This window comes from Kogia breviceps, chromosome 19, assembly GCF_026419965.1.
Source record: "Kogia breviceps isolate mKogBre1 chromosome 19, mKogBre1 haplotype 1, whole genome shotgun sequence".
NCBI classification, from domain to species: domain Eukaryota; kingdom Metazoa; phylum Chordata; class Mammalia; order Artiodactyla; family Physeteridae; genus Kogia; species Kogia breviceps.
In genome coordinates, this window is record NC_081328.1 from 51,190,281 (window position 1) to 51,206,845 (window position 16,565).

Here is a 16,565-nt window from a genome sequence, read left to right on the forward strand (position 1 = left end):
GAAGCAATGAGAAGCCTGCGTGCCGCAACTAGAGAAAAGCCCGCGTGCAGCAATGAAGACCCAACGCAGCCAAAAATAAATAAATTAAAAAAAAAAAAAAAAAGCCCATGTCACCAGGTTGGCCTGAGGATCCAGTGGGACTGCATCTGTACATGTCTTACAAACTTCAATGTGACCAGGACCGGTACTGATTATGATCTTGGCGTTCAAGGCCTTTTACGGTCTGAGCCTGGTCCAATCCTCCAACTCTCTGGCCTCCAACCCTTCTGAGGGTCCCTGGCTTTCACCAGCATCCATCGTTCTCTCTGATCTGAGGCCAATCTGCTCAATTTCCTGACCTGCTCCCCGTGAACGCCGGTTCCACTGCAGTCTGCAAACCCCGAACACAGGACCACTCCTTGACCCGTCCTGTGAGCCCACCCTCCCGCCTCCATCAAGCCCGGTGCCATGCTTCCATGACCCTCTTGCCGGTGGTGGTCAGTCTTATCTGCAGCCGGGAGCAGTGGAGCCACGGTGAGGACTCCAGACTCTGAGGTGGCCTTGGACGGGTCGCTTTGAGAGTTAGTAACCTTTCTAAGCCTCCGGTCAAGCAACTGAGGTCCATAAACCACCTGAGGACTGCACAGGATAATGTGGGTTAGTCAGTGCTATAGCTCCCAAACCTGGTAGTTTATTCGGAGTCCAGCCCACTCCTGGTCGGCACTGTGCCCACCTGCGACTCTTGTTCTTGTTGAGCGCAAGGAAATTCATCCAATATTTTCATTCTTTTAAATTTAAATCTTTGATCCGTTTGAAGGCTGTCCTGGTGATCAGTGAGAGCTTGGTTCCATCTCTCTTGTTTCCAGTTGGCTGTCCAGTTGCTCAGATAGTATTTATTAAAAGATCCATTGTCAGGGACTTCCCTGGAGGTCCAACGATTACGATTCAGTGCCTTCACTGCAGTGGGCGTGGGTTCGATCCCTGTTCAGGAAATCCCGCATGCCGTGCATGTGGTACAGCCAGACAAACAAAAAAAATCCATTGTCAGCTCTTAGATCTGAGAGGATGCATTTTGTACACCGAGTTTCGGTATAGTGGGGTCCTGTTTCTCCGCTGTACGTCCATGGGCCTGTGCTAGGCATGCGGGGGTGGTTCCTGAGACTTCACAGCAGGTTAGGACATCTGATGGGGCTGTTCCTCCCCCATCGCTCTCCCTTCTCGACCCCTCCTGGCTCTTCTTGCTTGTTCATGTTTTCAATGTAAACTTTAGGATCAGCTTGTCTAGTTCCAGAAAAAAAAAAAAAAAGCCCCTGGGTGTTTTTATTTGTATCATGTTAGATTTATAAGCTACCTTCGGAAGAATTGGCATTTTTTTAAATTAATGTATTTATAAATTTTGGCTGCATTGGGTCTTTGTTGCTGCACGCAGGCTTTCTCTAGTTGCGGAGAGAGGGGGCTGCTCTTTGTTGCGGTGCACGGGCTTCTCATTGCGGTGGCTTCTCTTGTCACGGAGCACGGGCTCTAGGCACACGGCCTTCAGTAGTTGTGGCACGTGGGCTCAGTAGTTGTGGCTCACGGGCTCTAGAGCGCAGGCTCAGTAGTTGTGGACTTTGTGCACTGTTGGTGGGAATATAAATTGGTGCAGCCGTCCTGGCGGTGACATTCAGCTGGCCAGTCAGGGCGATGGACTTTCCGTCCTAGAACCATGGCCCAGTTTGTCCATAACCTCGCAGAGAAGGTCCCGGCACTGGTCAACGCTGCTGTGACTTTCTCAAAGCCTTGATTGGCCACATTTTGGCACTATGCCAAGGTTGAGCCGCTTCCTCCAACCTTGCTGGGTTCCCTACAGCTATTCAGAGCTTGGTAAAAAATTGTCAATAGTGCTGAAACTGGTAGCTTCCAACAGCTCACAGTTAAGGAAGCTCTGCTCAATGGTTTCGTGGCCACTGAGGTGTGTGGTGGTGGTTTTATGTTGGCAAGATCATAGACAAGCGTGGCATCATTGGCTATGATGTTTGAAGACCAATCTTTCACATGTGATTATATCTGTTTTATTATTTGGGTGTTCTTGGACCACATGTGAGCAGACTGGTATTTAAATAAAATGAGACAGTGTGTCCAAAAAAAAACATTAAAAGTAGAACAACCCTATGACCCAGCCGTCCCACTTCGGGGTATTTATTCAAAATAACTGAAATCAGGATCTCAAAGAGATATTAACATTCCTATGTTTAGTGCAGCACTATTCACAATAGCCAAGATGTACAAACAACCCAAACGTCCATCCACAGATGGATAGATAAAGAAGACAGGATACACAAACACACACAGGAAGACTGTTCAGCCTTAAAAAGAAGGAAATTCTGTAACATGCAACAACATGGATTAACATTGAGGCCATTATGCTTCAGTGAAATAAGCCAGTTCCGGAAGGATTCCACTTATATGAGTTATCTAAAGTAGTCAGATGCATAGAATCAAAGAATGGAATGGTGGTCACCAGGGGCTGGGTGAGGGGGAAATGAGTTATTGTTCAACAGGCAGAAGATTTCAGTTCAGCAAGATGAATAAGTCCTAAAGGTCTGCTTAGTACATTTTATGTGTATAATGTATACATAAAAATTTCAGAGGGTAGCTCTCATGCTGTGTTCTTCTTTTTAATTTATTTTATTATTTTTTAATTAATTAATTTTTGGCTGTGTTGGGTCTTCATTGCTGCACGCGGGCTTTCTCTAGTTGCAGAGAGCGGGGGCTACTCTTCATTACGGTGTGCGGGCTTCTCATTGCGGTGGCTTCTCTTGTTGCGGGCACGGGCTCTAGGCTGGCGGGCTTCAGTAGTTGTGGCACGCAGGCTCAGTAGTTGTGGCTCGCAGGCTCAGTAGTTGTGGCACACGGGCTTAGTTGCTCCGCGGCATGTGGGATCTTCCCAGACCAGGGCTTGAACCTGTGTCCCCTGCATTGGCAGGCGGATTCCCAACCACTGTGTCACCAGGGAAGCCCCCTAGCTAGCACTGTGTTCTTACCACAATAAAATTTTAAAACTTAAAAAGATATAAAGAAAGCTCATTGGCTATAATAGCTGGTTCTGGAACCTCATGGAAGAGAGACAGTGGGAAATAGCCATGTGAAGGAAAAAAAATATTCTTTGCAAAGCGCTGCAAGGATTCTAACGTATGAGGAGCCCTGCTCTGGCCCATCCTCGTCCTTTTATGGGATGGATGGGAGAACGGGTGCCCAGAAGCAGTAATGAGGGTCTTGCCCAAGCCCTTAGAGCCTCACCTCTCCTTGTGAACAGTCACCGTGTTTTCAGCTCTGGTGAGGACCAGACCAGCAAGGACCAGACGAGGGGCGCCTTCTTGCGCTCCGTCTGCACGCCTCACCTTAAGACTTAAAAATAAGGAGGAAAATGCATATTTTAAGTTACTGATTGTTTTCCCTCCCAACCCTTGTTGCCTTTCCTGGCCTGACAAGCTGGTCTGAACAGAAGAAAAAGGTGGTTGAACATCCACCCCCCCACCTTCCACCTTCTGCTATTAGACTCCCAAGGGATCTGGAAGCAGTGGGAAACGCTCTGAAGTCTGCCTCAGTCAGCTCGGGCTGCTGTAACAAAATACCACACCTTGGGGAGTCCAAGTTCACGGTGCCAGTGGATTTGGTTCTTGGTGAAGACTCCCTTCCTGGCTTGAGATGGCTGCCCCCTCCTTGTGTCCTCACAAGGGGAGAGAGAAAGTGAGACAGAGACAGAGAGTGCTCTCGTAATAGAGGTGCTAATCTACCATGAGGACCCCACCCTCATGACCTCATCTAAACCTGCTTACCGCCCAAAGGCCCCACCTCCTAAGACTCTCACCTTGGGGGTTAGGACTTCAACATATGACTTTGAGGGGACTCCAAAATATGAATTTGGGGGGACGCCAACATATGAATTTGGGGGAACACCAACATTCAGTCCAGGACAAAGTTTGTAGTCCTAGCTCCACACCCTACTAGTTGTGTAACTTTGGGCAAATTACCCAACGCCTCTGAGCTTGTTTCCTTATCCCTATGATGGCACACATTGTCTGTCTCCTAGGGTTTTGGGGAGGAGTGACTCATATATAAAATATCAAGCACAATGCGAGAAGTTTGGTTCACGCTCAATACATGTTTCTCTTCATCTGTCCATATGTGGCAGAGAGGCTGTCTGCCATCTTCCCGTCTTCCTCTTCCTTCTATACGAGTGGAGTGCTCAGTGGTTAGCCTGTACCTGCCTATGCAGAGTAAATACCTTTTGTCTCAGCCACTCAAGCATTTAGGTGTGGCCACGTGACTAAGTTCTGACCAATAGGATCCAAGTAAAAGGCTCTGGTGGCAGTTCCAGGCAAACTCCCTAGGACCCCTTTCACCTTCCATTCATCCTCCATCCTCTGGCTGGATTCCACCTGCTGACTTGGGTCAAACAGTGAGGACCACACCCTAGGAGGGTGTCATGGTGAACCGGGAAGAGTCCATGCCCCTGGGAGGTTTGTGGAGACAGCTGCCAAACCAGACCTGGACAGGACTTAGATGAATTTAAGCCACTGGACTTTGATGAATTTAAGGTACAATTACTGTGGGGCTCGGTCGCTTTCCCAGAAGCTAAATCTTACCCTGATACCCCATCGTTCATGTCTGTCTACCAAGTGGCCAGTCCCCACATTTCCTGACATCTCTTTTTCTCCAGAAGTCAAGGAACCTCAGAAGCAGGTGTATCCCACCCCAAAGGTGAGCAAAGAAAGGCATCCAAAGAAGATGCCCCCACCGTCTTCTCTGTTCAACTCTCCCACATGTAGAATTCTCCTCCACATTTCCCTGTCTATAAATACCTTCAGGGGGTGAAGGCAGACGTGGGAGAGGGAGGTCATTGCCCTCTGGGCCAGAGTAGGGTCCTGTTTCTTCCATCCCTGCTCTCCACATCGTCTACTGAACATTTTGAACATGGACTTGTGCCAGGTGCTGAAGACAAAGAGATGAATAAGTAAGTTATCAAACACCAATCTCCGCTCAAGACCTGCGAAGGATACTGAGCAATGATCTATCCCAGGATAGGAATGGGGACAAGGTGAGGCAAGAGGGACCACAGACTTGGACGGGTCAGGAAAGGCTTCAGAGAGACGCCCGGGGAAAGAAGGGAAAATTGTGTATGCCAAAGCACATGGCATCAAAAAAGTAGAAAATAACAAGTATTGACGAGGACGTGGAGACATTGGAACCCTAATGGCTCGCTGGTGCAAATGTAAAATTGCTGTGGAAACTAGTCTGTTTAGGTCAAAAAGCTAAACATAGAATTACCGTATAACCCAACAATTCCACTCCTAGTCATGTACCCAAAAGAACTGAAAATAGAGATTCAAGCTGATACTTGTATACTAGTGTTCAATGCAACACTATTCACAGTAGCCAAACGGTGGAAACAACCCAAGTGTCCATCAAGAGATGAATGGATAAACAAAATGTGGTTTATACACACAAGTGGAATATTAGTCAGCCATATAAAAGAAGGACGTTCTGATCGATGCTACGATGTGAATGAACCTTGAAAACATTATGCTGAGTGAAATAAACTAGACCCAAAAGGATGAATATGGTATGGTTCCACTTATATGAAATATCTAGCATAGGTATATCCAGAGACAGAGACAGAAGGTAGATTAGAGGGGCCAGGAGGAGGAGGGAATGGGGAGTTATTCCTTAATGGGTACAGAGTTTCTGTTCTGGAGTGATGGGAAAGTTTTAGAAATAGATAGTGGTGATAGTGGTGATTGGACACCATTGTAAATGGAATTGATACCACCAAACTGTACACTGAAAATGAATTGGGATTGACATGTATACACTAATGTGAATAAAATTGATGACTAATAAGAACCTGCTGTAAAAATAAATAAATAAAATTTTAAAATTCAAAAAAAAAAAAGGTTGAATTGGGGACTTCCCTGGCGGTCCAGTGGTTAGGACTCAGCGCTTCCACTGCAGGGGGCACGGGTTTGTTCCCTGGTCGGGGAACTAAGATCCCGCATGTCGCACAACATGCCCCCCCCCAAAAAAAAATCGTTGAATTGGCAAATTTTATATTATACACACAGAGACACAGACACAGCACAGCACACGGGTTCCTGCAGGTTGGATTCTAGAAGGAGCAAACATGACCACGGGACCAAGGGGCAAAGGCATTTGAGGGGAATGGCTGCTGCTGAGGCCGCGGGGCCTGGGCTGCAGAGTGCAGGAGCACGTGGATTTTCTCTCATAAGGTCAGTGCTGCTCTGCTTCCCCTCCTACCACCTTATCCTCTTCCACTCCACGCACTGGGTGACTTGATGCTGCACTCAGAGGACTGGATGAACAGAGCAAGACGTAACACAGCAAAAGACATGGATGTTTTTGAGACATCCATGTTGTGGTGTGTTTCAGGAGTTCTTTCCTTATGGTCATTGGATAGTAGTGCGTTGTGTAGAAATCCTACATCATATAGTGCTCTGTTGATGGACATCTAAACCATCAATGTTTCCAGTTTTGGCTACAATGAACATTTTTATACAAATTTGTTTGTAAACATGTTTTCATTTCTCTTGAATAAACACCTAGAAGTGAAATTGTTGGGTCATAGGTGTATAGGTGTTTAAGTTAATAAGAAACTGCCTGGCCTTTTCCCAGGTGTTTGTGCCATTTGACACTCCTACTGGCAATGTCTGAGATTTCCAGTTGCTCCACAGCTCTGCTAAAATTTGGTGTTGTCAGTGTTTTTAATTTTAACCATTTTGGTTGGGTGGGTGGTGGTATCTCATCGTGGTTTTAATTTGCACTTCCTTTGACTAATGATGTTGAATGCTTTTTCAATTGCTTATTGCCCATTTGTATCTTTCTTTGTGAAATGTCTGTTCAAATCTCTTACCTAATTTGTTTATTGGGTTGTTCATCTTTTTTTTATTTTTAAATTTATTTATTTTTTTTAATTTTTGGCTGTGTTGGGTCTTCGTTGCTGCAGGCGGGCTTTCTCTAGTTACAGCGAGCGGGCGCTACTCTTCGTTGCACTTTGCAGGCTTCTCATTGCGGTGGCTTCTCGTTGCGGAGCACGGGCTCTAGGCATGCGGACTTTAGTAGCTGTGGCACGCCGGCTCAGTAGTTGTGGCTCATGGGCTCTAGAGCGCAGGCTCAGTAGTTGCGGCACACGGGCTTAGTTACTCGGCGGCATGTGGGATCTTCCCTGACCAGGGCTTGAACCCATGTCCCCTGCATTGGCAGGAGGATTCTTAACCACTGCGCCACCAGGAAAACCCCGGGTTGTTCATCTTTTTATTATCAACTTTACATTCAGATTTGAGGTTCCCAGAAGTAGTCACCCCTGAGTCTGGTGGGGTGAGAAGTTGTGGAGGAAGAAGACGTGATCTGTGGTTGGCGTGGGGCCTTCATGTTAGAGCGGCATCCTTATGTGCATTTGGTGGTGAGTAAAGACCAGCTTCGTACAGACACAGCAGGAAATACCTTCTCAAGGAAGCTCAGAAATGCGTGATAGGTGAGAGATTGTGAACCACAAAGGTGAATGATCTGGTCAGAGAGAATCAAATGCTGAAAACCAGGAAGCCGGGAGCCTGGAGAATCCTCCAGCAAACTTGGAGACCTTTCTCTTTGGGCTGACATTGACACTCCCTATAGCTTCTTGACATTTGGCTCTACTGAGAAGAGCAAAAGAAGAAAATTGAAATGCATAAGGAATCAGCTCTTGAAAGTTACTGGACAGTGAATCCTCTTTCTTTCTTTTTTTTTTTTTTTTCCTCTTGGTTAGTTTACTGGTGTTTGAGTCATTTGCTGAGTGAATCTGAAAGGACAAAAAAAAGGAACTGGATCAGAATTGTCTCTATCTTTGGCCCCTGCAGCCTGTCAGAACTTCTTCCAGAATCCACCAACAGTTGTTGGTTTTTCATGATTTTCTCAAACTTGTAATCCTACAGTTTAAAAAATAAATAAGTTGGGCTTCCCTGGTGGCGCAGTGGTTGAGAATCCGCCTGCCGATGCAGGAGACACGGGTTCGTGCCCTGGTCCGGGAAGATCCCACATGCCGCGGAGCAACTAAGCCCGTGAGCCATGGCCTCTAGGCCTGTGCGTCCGGAGCCTGTGCCCCGCAACGGGAGAGGCCACAACAGTGAGAGGCCCGCATACCGCAAAATAAATAAATAAATAAATAAATAAATAAGTAAACAGATAATGAAAACTTACGTCCACACAAAAAGCTACACACACATATTTATAGCAGCTTTATTCATAATTGCTAAAATATGGGAGCAACCAAGATGTCCTTCAATAGGTGAACGGATAAACAAGCTGTGTGATACATCCGGACAGTGGACTAGTATTCAGCGCTAAGAGGAAAAGAGCTATCCAGATGTGGAAGAAACTTGGATACGTATTACTAAGTGAAAGAAAGTCACCTCCAAGAGGGAAGAAATTCTGATTTGTTCACTGCTATATCCTCAGCTCTGGCCACGCAGACCCTCAATAAATATTTGATGGTGTGGGGGGGAAAGATGGGAAAGCATCCCTTCCTCTCATCCGGAGTCATCAGAAGGGAGAAAGAAACAAGGGCCACTTAGGATGATTGCTAAGATGTGTATCCCCAATTCAGTGTCTCCCCAAATGTGGGTCACCAATCAGAATGCTTATTCCCAGGCCATGTGCCAGATCTGCTTGATCAGGACAAGTGCAATCTGGAGAGGGTGATCTGCATTTTTAGTAAGCATCCCAGATGATGCTTATATCAGCTGAAGTTAAGAACTCTTGGGCTTCCCTGGTGGCGCAGTGGTTGAGAGTCCGCCTGCCGATGCGGGGGACACGGGTTCGTGCCCCGGTCCGGGAAGATCCCACATGCCGCGGAGCAGCTGGGCCCGTGAGCCGTGGCCGCTGAGCCTGCGCGTCCGGAGCCTGTGCTCCGCAACGGGAGAGGCCCCAACAGTGAGAGGCCCGCGTACCGCAAAAAAAAAAAAAAAAAAAAAAAAGAACTCTTGAGATGCTTACTAAAAACGCAGATTTTTTTTTTTTTAGGTCTGTGGAGGTACAGAGGCAGCAAGGCTCGCACACCCTGTTGTCCAACCCCTTAATCTTTGTAGATGGAGAAACTGCAGCCCAGAGAAAAGAATGCCTTGCCAAAGAGCCACGGCAAGTCACCTCCTGGCTCTCAGGCCTCTTTCGGATGGCACGGCCAGGCAGCCACTCAGGCAGTAAGAAATTCTTTCTCCTCTGATGGGAAGGATCATCTGCTTAGACAGCTGATAAATACCAACTCAGTCAAGCCCAAGGAGGTGTTTACTTCCTCCAAGGAGGTGGGGGAAGTCCAAAGGAACTTTTCATAGTCTATTTGGGGTAAACGTTAACGAGATCACAGAAGGATTCACTTCCCCAAGCTGACGGGAACCATGATTTTCCGGTTTCTCTTTTCACATGATTTGATTTCTTTAGTATATTTAACTTAAAATGAAATGACCAGATTTCCAATATGCAAAAACTAGAACCAGGCTGCTATAAGCCCAAGAAAACTGGCACCTGCCACTAATCTCACCTCAGCTTGACCACCAATTTGCCATCTGACCTTGAAAGACCTTCAGTGCATCGCCCAGCCCCTTTGGGCCCTGGCCCCTGGCTATGAGTCTTTTTAGTTCTGATGGTCTGTGGTTCCCTGAGTCTAACTCATTCTACAATTAGCCTGTAACCAAAAGTCCTGCTGGCTTATCCGCCGAATGAGCATTGGGAAGCCTATTCTAAAATGTGGGCTTGCTCTAGGCCAGGAGAACAAAGTAGAACCTAAGATCTCAACAGCCAAAGAGCTCATCTGGAGAGAAGTTAGTGATGGCTCCACAACACTGCTGGAAAATGAAGATATAACACAGAGGCTGGGGTTTCATGGGGAAACAAAGCAATCTCTAAGCAAGGAGACAGAGGAAGTTGAGTAATGACAAGGATGACCCTGAGGACACAGTGCGGGACATTTTCGAGAACAGGATGTCAGATTTCTGTACCAGGCTCTGCCTACTGGGGGCCACCTTAATATTTTATCCCCATGTGGACAGTGCTGTAGCACTAATGTTGAGTGGGAAAAAAAGTGAAAATTTTGTGTACCTGTGAACAACTGATTTTCAGCAAAGGTGCAAAAGGCAATTCAGTGGGAAAAATAATAGGCTTTTCAACAGAAACAGGGTTGCAGGTGTTGGAACAATTAAATATCCAAATGAAGGAGGAGGAGGAGGGAGAGGAGTTGGGAGGACATCATTCCATATCACACACTGTACACCGAAATGAACCCCAAATGCATCAGAGACCTCGATGTAAAACATAAAACTATAAAGTTTCTATTGGAGGGCTTCCCTGGTGGCGCAGTGGTTAAGAATCTGCCTGCCAGTGCAGGGGACACGGGTTCGAGCCCTGGTCCAGGAAGATCCCACATGCTGCAGAGCAACTAAGCCCGTGTGCCACAACTATGGAGCCAGCGAGCCATTTTAATATGAACTACTGAGCCCACGTGCCACAAACTCTGAAGCCTATGCACCTAGAGCCCGTGCTCCACAAAAAGAGAGGCCACCGCAATGAGAAGCCCGTGCACCGCAACGAAGAGTAGCCCCCGCTCACCGCAACTAGAGAAAAGCTCGCACGCAGCAGCAAAGACCCAACACAGCCAAAAATAAATACATAAATACATAGATTTATTTTTAAAAACTTCTATTGGAAAATATAGAAGAAAAGTTCAAATCCTTTGGATAGGCAAGGAATTCTTAGGTATGATACCAAAAACATGATCCATAAAGGGAAAAAAAAATCAATAAATTGGACCATTAAAATTAAGAACTTCTGGGGAATTCCTTGGCGGTCCAGTGGTTAGGACTTGGCACTTTCACTGCCAGGGCCCAGGTTTGATCCCTGGTCGGGGAACTAAGATCCCACAAGCTGCACCAGCCAAAAAACACCCTTCTGCTCTTCGAAAGACCCCCAATGTAATGATAGGGTACTTATATCCAGCAAATATAAAGAACCCTCAAAACTCAATAAGAAACAAAACAATCCAGTTAAAAATGGACAAGGGACTTACCTGGTGGTCCAGTGGGTAAGACTCCATGCTCCCAATGCAGGGTGCCTGGGTTCGATCCCTGGTTGGGGAACTAAATCCTTCATGCATGCCACAACTAAGAAGAAGTTCAATGTCACAACTGAAAGTCCACATGCCGCAACTATAGATCCCGCATGCCGCCACTAAGACCCGGCACAGCCAAAATAAATAAGTAAATCAATATTTAAAATGGGCAAAATATTTGAACAGATACTTCACTGAAAAGATATATGGATAGCAAGTAAGCACTTGAAAAGATTCTCAACGTTAGTCATCAAGGACATGCAAGTTAAAACCAGAATGAGATACCACGATGTATTTATTACAATGGCTAAATTTATTAAAAATTACCTTACCGAGGATGTGGAGGAACTAGAACGGTCATACTGCTGGTGGGGAAGTAAAGTAGTACAACCGCTTTGGAAAACAGTTTGGCAGTATCTTAAAAAGTTAAATGTACATTGACTGTATGCTCCAGATATCCCACTCCTAGGTCTGTACCCAAGAGAAGTTAACACAGATGGCTGTACAAAGACTTCTATATGAATATTTGTAGTGAAACTGCACTCCTTTGGATGCAACTCAAACCCCGTCACACCTCAGATTGGGACCTCAATCCACAATCCCTGACTTAGGAGTGCACTCGAACCCACTGTCTTTTTTTTAATATGAATTTATTTATTTATTTACGGCTGCTCTGGGTCTTCATTGCTGTGTGCAGGCTTTCTCTAGTTGCGGCGAGCGGGGGCTACTCTTCGTTGCGGTGTGAGGGCTTCTCATTTTGATGGCTTCTCTTATGGAGCATGGGCTCTAGGCACGCGGGCTTCAGTAGTTGTGGCGTATGGGCTTAGTTGCTCTGTGGCATGTGGGATCTTCCCGGACCAGGGCTCGAACCCGTGTCCCCTGCATTGGCGGGCAGATTCTTAACCACTGCACCACCAGGGAAGTCCCGAACCCACTGTCTTTTTTTTTTTTTTTTCCCCACTGTCTTTTAATTGAAGCTGCACACCTGGTCTCAGGACTTAATGAAGCTCAGGCTCTCTTGTCTCAGTGTAGAAAGAATCCAGCGAGAGGCGAGAGGTGAAGTGGCAGGCAAAGAGTGAGTTTATTAGCATAGGATGCTTGTGAGAGATACAAGCAGGAAGACAAGGGAGCACAGCCCCCAGAACAAACTGGGCTACATTTTTATAATCAGAGAAAAAGTGGGGAGGGTAGAAGACCAACTTCTTCCTCATTTTGGGTACATTATTAGTTCCTCCTTTAACCCTATATGGTCTAACCAGGACTGTCATGGCTCTATTGAAATCATATGTATATTAGCAAAAGGGTGGTAACATATACTAAAATATGGTAATTCATCTCACGTTTTGGTATCACGTCCTCTTTCACCTAGTTTCTTTCCCCTTTCTCCTCTATTCTTGTCTTGACTACATGCAGAAATGCTACTCTTCAAGGACCGTTAATTCCCTGACTTCATGTAACAAGATGTAGACCCCATATCTATTGTCTTGTGCTTTAACTATCAGGACTTGTGGCTTGAGTGTGCCTGGGGCTTGAATACGCCTGGTCTTCCTTCAAGGTAGAGTAGATTGTTGCTAGGTTGCTGGATTCTTTTCTTGAGTAGTTATTAGCTTACAACAGTCTCCCAAACTCCCTTAAAATTCCCTTTCTGTCTTTAATCCCCTAGTGGGATTTCTAAAATAAGTATTTAATTATCCGACTCTATCCCTATCAAAAGCAACTTTATTTATAAAAGCCAAAAATTGGAAGCAGCCCAAATGTCCATCCACAGGTGAATAGATTAAAAAAATATTGTATATCTGTACAATAGAATATTACTCAGCAATAAAAAGGGATCAATTAATAATACATACAACATAGACGGATCTCAAGATAATTATGCTGAGGGAAAGAAGTCAGACAAGAAGAATATCATGTTTGATTCCATTCCTATAAAATTCTATAAAATGCAAACTAACCCATAATGACAGAAAGCAGATCAGAGACTGCTTGGGGAAGACGGAGGAGAAGAGAGGGCAAGAGGGAGGGATAGTAAAGGGGCGTGAGGAATCCTTTAAGGCCCTGGATATATATGTTCACGATCTTGTTCACACATAAAATTGTTCACTTTGGAAGTATGTAGTCAACTGTATATCAGTTACACCTCAATAAAGCTGTGTGGAAAATTGTGATGAGCCTAGAACACTTTGTCATACCAGAAAACAAAGACACTAGTCATTTTGTTTAAAGGATTCGGGTGCCAACCCATTGGCCAATGATGGAAAAATATGAGTATCAAATCGGGATAATAATTACAGTGGATTGAAAAAGAATAAATATAATGTTCATAATGATAGATACAAATCCATGTGTTCATAATGATAGATATAAAATATGTGTTCCTAATGGTAATAATAAAAAACCTCATTGATCAATATCCTGTGGAAGATACTAGGGACTCAATTAATTATTTTGAAAACTGCTAAAGGGAAAGAATCATGTATGTATCCTGACTTTTTTGTACTAAGTGTACCTCATGTAATCAATTAGCCCATGAGGCGATATTCCTCTTCATCTGTATTCCAGCTAATAAATGCCGAAATGATATCACCATCTATAACCCCTAAGCAATGCAATGATCAATGGCTGCAAACATCAAAAAATGAGAGACAAGCAGGAATAATAATTCTCCTCATGGAAATACACAATAATAGACAAGCAGTCTTGTAAAAAAAAATCAAACTTGATCTGATCAAACCTTTTAGATCTAACTAACCAATATGTAGAGAACACAGGAGGCGGAGGAAGATGTTGAAACACCACGGGGAAGCCACCAGCAAGATCCAGCCAGACTGGAGAAAACTCTACAGGACAAACCACCTAGTTTCTTAAAAACAAAGAGAGAAAGAAAGAAAAAGAAACAAAACCGGGGACTTCCTTGGTGGCACAGTGGTTAAGAATTCGCCTGCCAGTGCAGGGGACACGGGTTCGATCCCTAGTCCGAGAAGATTCCCACATGCCACGGAACAACTAAGGCCTGTGCGCCACAACTACTTAAGCCCAAGTGCCTAGAGCCCGTGGTCCACAACAAGAGAAGCCCCCACTTCCTGTAACTAGAGAAAGCCTGCGTGCAGCAAAAAAGACCAAATGCCAAAGATAAAATAAATAAATTTTTTAAAAAAGGAAATGAAAGAAATTGCAAGCAAAAAAGAGAGGAAGAGGGAAACCATAGCTTTTTTTTTTTTTTTTTTTTTAAGACTTAAGAGATATATTAACCAGTTGCAATGTATGGTCTGGATCTCAATTCAGACAAACTGTATTTGAAAAATGACATTTATAGGTCAATCAGGTAAATGTAAACACTAATTTGATATTTGATAATATTAGGAAATTATTGTTTTGGGGGTTGGGTGATAGTTTGGGGGATATGTTTTAAAAGGGGAATGCTTGTCTTTTAAAAATACACCGAAATCGGGCTTCCCTGGTGGCACAGTGGTTGAGAGTCTGCCTGCCGATGCAGGGGACGCGGGTTCGTGCCCCGGTCCGGGAAGATCCCACATGCCGCGGAGCGGCTGGGCCCGTGAGCCATGGCCGCTGAGCCTGTGCATCCAGAGCCTGTGCTCCGCAACGGGAGAGGCCACGACAGTGAGAGGCCTGCGTACTGCAAAAACAAACAAACAAAAACACTGAAATGCTTACTGCTGGAATCACGTCTGGTATTTACTTCAAAGTAATGGTGTGGGGGGGTGCTGTAATAGGGAAGAACAAATCTGACTACATATTGGATCTGTTTCTTTTACTTTAACCTTTGTATTCTATTGCTTTTGCTACAAGTTAATCACTAAAGAGATGTTGCCTATAAGCTTAAATTATACATAATGGCCCATCTCTGGGAACCCAGCCTCCCAGGTAATAAGCTTTAAGCTAAAATACCTTTGTTTAGCTCACAGGAAACATCCTGACCAGGCCCACCTGTGAATGACTGCAGGAAGGAAGAAATTAACACATTCCCTCTGGAGGCTGACTGGAACCAGGAAATGTCTGACTTTATTCCCTCCCCTTTTAGTATAAAAGAAGCCTGAATTCTAACTCAGGCAAGATTGTTCTTTGGGACACGAGTCCACCATCTCCTCAGTCTGCTGGCTTTCCTAATAAAGTTGCTATTCTTTGCCCCAACAACTCTTCTCTCAATTTATTGGCCTGTCCTGTGGCAAGCAGGACCAGGATGAGCTTGGACTCAGTAACAGTGCCACTTAGGTGCGGGTATGGAGAAAAACAAGACTGACCAGGAGGTGGTTAATTGTTGAAGTTGAGTAATGACTATATGGTGGTTCATCAGGCTGTTCTCTCTACTTTTGTATAGTATGAAACGTTTTATTTATTTATTTACTTCTTTACTTATTTATGTGCCGCAACACATGGATCTTAGTTCCCCGACCAGGGATCAAACTCATGTCCCTTGAAGTAGACGTATGGAGTCTTAACCACTGGACTGCCAGGGAAGTCCCTGAAACGTTTTTAAATTGTTCAATAAAAATGTTTTTAAATTGTGCATCAAAATGATTGCACTAATATGAAAAATGCAGTTTAAAAATCGGGAAGATGTCCTGCAAAACGCTGATACTACTTGCCTGAGAGCGGTAGGATGAGTCATTTCCCCCTTCATTTCTACATTTTCTGTAATGTATCTCTCTATCTATCTATCTATATATATATTTATTTTATTTTATTTATTTTTTTTTTTGCGGTACGCGGGCCTCTCACTGCTGTGGCCCCTCCCGTTGCGGAGCACAGGCTCCGGAGGAGCAGGCTCAGCGGCCATGGCTCACGGGCCCAGCCGCTCCGCGGCATGTGGGATCCTCCCGGACGGGGCACGAACCCGTGTGCCCTGCATCGGCAGGCGGACCCCCAAACACTGCGCCACCAGGGAAGCCCTATATATTTTTATATTCTCTTATAATGAGAGTTATGCATAATAAACCCTAGGGGGAAACAAAACCTCTGTATTTTTGCCGTCCTCGTTCTGGTCTTAAAAACTCATCTATTCTTTCCCCCACGCCCTCCAGGCTTTTGCTAAACTTCCCACCATCTTTTCCAAGTTTAGATGATCCGGATACTGGAACTATGAAAGTTTTGAGCAAAGAGGGTCACGTTCAGCCCGCCCTAAACTTCCGCCCGCCAGCAATCTGATCCAAGGCACACGCCACTCAGCGCGGCGACCTCCAACGACGCAGCCTGGCTTCGGGACCCTCCTCCTTTCAACGCGTGGGTAACATTTGCGCATGAGCGCGCCGAGGGACTACATCTCCCAGCAAGCTCTGCGCCTCGTAGGGGGAACGGCCTCAGTAGCGGAGGACTACACTACCCAGCGACGCCTTGCAATAGGCGTTGGTCGGGTGACTACTGTACAACCGTTGGTCCAGCGTCTGTCGGAAGCTGCTCGGTGATTGGCCCACAAGCCCGTCAGTTACTGCCAAGT

General features: G+C 45.4%; 1 pseudogene; it reads left to right on the forward strand.

Annotated features, from left to right (window-relative positions):
- Positions 1 to 1,684: 1,684 nt before the first annotated feature.
- LOC136793197 (ATP synthase subunit g, mitochondrial pseudogene) lies at positions 1,685 to 1,998 on the forward strand (annotated as a pseudogene).
- The last annotated feature ends 14,567 nt before the right edge of the window (positions 1,999 to 16,565 follow it).